The sequence below is a fragment of the Leopardus geoffroyi genome, chromosome E1 (assembly GCF_018350155.1).
Source record: "Leopardus geoffroyi isolate Oge1 chromosome E1, O.geoffroyi_Oge1_pat1.0, whole genome shotgun sequence".
NCBI classification, from domain to species: Eukaryota; Metazoa; Chordata; class Mammalia; order Carnivora; family Felidae; genus Leopardus; species Leopardus geoffroyi.
In genome coordinates this window covers 793,880-797,919 of record NC_059330.1, presented here as the reverse complement: position 1 = coordinate 797,919, position 4,040 = coordinate 793,880, and positions in this window count along the sequence as shown.

The following is a 4,040-nucleotide window of genomic DNA, read 5'->3' as shown; positions in this document are numbered from 1 at the left end:
GGCCAAGGTCTTGTCACCAGCCGTGACCTGCCACGGGGGGGTGCTGTGGCTCGGTTCCCTACCCCGGACTGGCCCCGCCAGAGATGAGGGACGCCCATGTGCGGGTGCCTGTCCACTGAGATCCTAGCAGCTCTACAGCGAGCTCTCTGGGAAATTACAAGACCGCACGATGTGCAGGTCGGCCTGTAATAAACAGGGTCCAGCCCTCCGTGCAGAAGCCCCTCGGGACTGGCCACAGCTGGTGTCCCTGAGACCTCTTCCCCCTGGGGCGACTCACCTCCAGGCGCCTGTAAGGTCATCAGGAATGGCTCCTGCAGCCGAGGCAGGAGGACAAGGACCGGGAGGCCCTGAGCCCGGCTCACAGGCCCAGGCAATCCCACTGGGGACACTGGAGAAAAGAGCCCGTGGGCACTTCCTTCCCCCAAACGGAGGACACGGTCCTGGCAGCAGGGGACACGGTACTGCTGTTGAGGTCCGAGGTGGGCGGCCGGCCTGGTTCAGGGCTCGGGGGCGTCCCTTCCCTCCAGCACTGAGGCCGTCCCAACCCTGCTGCCCCACTGTCCACGCACGCCCACCCGCCCGCCCTGCCGGCCCCTCTGCCCGCAGGCCCACAGTCCACACCGCCCCCAGCTTCTCTGCCCCTCGGGCCTCAGGGGAAGCACAGGGTCGGGACCCAGCCCTCCGAGCCCCCACTGTGTGATGCCCGGCAGGCACCTCCGCCTCCGAGCCTTGGTGTCCTCACCTGTGAGAGGACGTCACGATACCCACCTCGCAGAGGACTGGATGAACTCACAGTATCGTGACAAGGAGCCCCGGCGGGATGCTCAGCACAGAGCGGGGCTCCAGAATCCACGTCTTTCATCGTGCTTAGCACGCACTTCTCGTCCGCCTCCTCCAGGAAGCACTCCCTGACCACCCAGCTCCGACGGTCCTTGCAGCCTGCCGCGCGGGCACAGCACCTGACTCCTCTCCATGGGCGGTCCTTTCTCGAATGCACAGAAAATCCTCTGAGGGCAGAGACTCGGACCGGACCCAGGCTCTCCGGCCTTGCCCTCGGTGCCGGGCCGGGCACATAGCAGGTGCCCCGGCCCGCAGTTGGCCGAGCGCCAGAAGCTTGGCTTTTACGGGGAAGGCAAGGAGCCAGGGAGCTGGGGAGGGCTCTGGAGGAGGGGAGATGGGGGCAGGGGCCGAGGACGGACGAGGCACTGAGCAGCGGCAGCCCGCAGGATTCCCGGCCCGTAGCCTTCCTCCCTTCCCGGCCGGGGCCATCGGCAGAGTGATGGATGTGCCGGGGGCTGCGCATTATTAATCACCTTAAAAGCACACATTCATCTTCGTGCAGGATTTTTACTTTTCTCCTCTAATAATGGATTAAAGCGCCCGGATATTAATGGGCCAGATAATTTATGTTTTGCTTAAGCAGAAAAAACAAACCATCGAGACCTCACAGCAACGGCACTTTGCCACGGATTGAGAGATCTGCCGAATAAATCGCCGGGACGAAAACGCGCGGACGCCCGCTCACCTGCTGACACTTGGCGGTTTGCAGCACGATTTCCGCACGAAAAAAGACCTCCTCTCACCAGCGGGTTCCGCCCTCCTCGCCTTCCCAGCCACTGGGGGCAATTGAGCCTCTAACCCGCGGACCGCACGCCCCTGCGCCCCGGTCACAGACTGTGACCTCGGCCCCGAACGAATCAGTCCCGGGAGCTGACGCCTGGAGGAATTTCCAGCGCCGCCCGGAGACGGCAGACGGGCCCAGGCCGTGCTCCCCTCCGGGCTCCCGTCTCCTGACGGGGGTCTTGGGGACAGAGAAGGCCTCCTGACCCTTCACCTTGACCCTCTGGCCTGCACGCTGTGCAGCACTGGCCGTGCCAGGCTGTCTCGGGTCCCGGCCCGGGGCCGAAGCCATGGAGAGGGGACGGGAGAGCTGACACTCGTTCCCGCGTGGCACCACTCAGCGCGTGACCTCCCCCAATCCCCCGCCGCCCTCTGGGCTTCGGCTCCCCATCCCAACAACGAATGCTCGGTTCTGGTAACTTCGGACTCTGCGGTGGGTGGTTTAACCCCTGCTGGGCTCCAACAGCCACACGGGACGGGAGCCCCGAGGGTCGGGGCCGAGCAGTCAGAAGGAACGTGCACGCTGGGGGCCCACGCGCACTGCCCACCAACCACGCTGGGTGCAAGGCAGTTAGAGGCCTCATCTGAGGCACCAGAGCAGACTCTGGCTCACCGGGCACATTCAGTTCTGAAGGAAAGGGCACCAGCCACACTTAGCCACAGGCAATATCCCGTCCCCTGATGAAAGCTTGTCCCCCCCCTCCCCCTTCCAGCTCCCCAGCCAGGACAGACACACCTGACGCCCTTAGCGAGTAGTCGACTTAAAGAAATCGAGTAACCTTCATCTGCTGGTGTAGACAGTCTCTAAGCGTGGGATACGTGGGTTCTGAATTGGCGTGTTACGGCAAAGCCTGGTTCCTTGCAGGGAGACCCTGTCCGCCAGCCCCACCAGCACAGAGCATGTCCTCGGAGCCCTCCTCACTGTCTTCGTGCCCGAAGAATACAGAAGATGTGAAGGAGGGCCTTGCACACCATCGAGGGGTCACCCCATCAACAACTCACATTCTTCCCAGGAATGCAAGGAACGGTCGCCAGGACAGGCCATTTGCTTGCCCATAAAGCATGTCTCAAAACACGCAGGAAGACGGAAATCATACAGGTTATATTCTCCAATCCAGTGGACTCAAACTTAAACGTGATAACAGTAAGCCATCTAGAAACTCACCAAATATCAGGAAATCAAGCCAACACACTTTTAAAGAAGCCATCAATCAGTGGAAAAGGGTAACAAAGGGGAAAAGGGAATTGGGAAATATTTCAAAGTGAATGATAATGAAAGCAAAGCATATCAAAGTTGTAGGCGACAGCTAACACAGGGGTTAAAAGAAAAGCCGGAGCGTTAGATGCCTGTGTTAATAAAGAAAAAAGACATGAGAGCAATGGTCTCAGTTTCCCCCTATAGGTGCAAAAAAGAAAGGAAATAAAATTCAGGGAAAGCAGGAGACAGACAGGAAACAAGAAGAAGGAGAAGAGGGAAAATCAATGACCTAAAACTTAGATAAACCATCACGAAAATCACCAGAGTCATCTCCTTGGAAAGGCTAATACAATTGATAGCCTCTCTGAGGAGATTAATCAAGAAAAAAGGAGTGTGTAGAAAACTGGAAGAAAAAAAAAAAAGTGTGGCGCCTGATGGCTCAGCAGGTTGAGCGTCCGACTCTTGAGGGTGGCTCGGGTCGTGATCCCAGGGTCGTAAGATCGAGCCCCATGTTAGGCTCCGCGCTGACCTTGGAGCCTGCTTGGGATTCTCTCTCTCCCTCTCTCTCTCTGCCCCTCCCCCTGGCCCTCCCTCCCTTTCTGAAAGAAAGAAAGAAAGAAAGAAAGAAAGAAAGAAAGAAAGAAAGAAAGAAAGAAAACACACTGTCAATATCAGGAACTAAAGAGGATTTCAATACAGATTCTCTATCTATTAAAAGAAGCATAGAGGGGCGCCCGGGGGGCTCAGTCGGTTGAGCGTCCAACCTCGGCTCAGGTCATGGTCTCACGGTTTGTGGGTTCGAGCCCCATATCAGGCTCCGTGCTGACAGTGTGGAGACTGCTTGGGATTCTCTCTCTCCTTCTCTCTCTGCCCCTCCCCACTCACACGTGTCCTAAATAAATAAATAAGTAAACATTTTTTAAAAAGGAAAAAGTTTTTACTTTTAAAATGAAAAAGGGGCGCCTGGGGGGCTCAGTCGGCTCAGTCGGTTGGCTCAGGTCACGATCTCGCGGTCCGTGAGTTCGAGCCCCGCGTCGGGCCTTGTGCTGACAGCTGGGAGCCTGGAGCCTGCTTCGGATTCTGTGTCTCCCTCTCTCTCTGCCCCTTCCCCCGCTCATGCTCTGTCTCTCTCTGTGTCTCAAAAATGAACAAAGCTAAAAAAATTTTTTTCAAAAAATATTAAAAAAAAAAAAAAAGAACAGGGAAACGGAACAGAACAGAA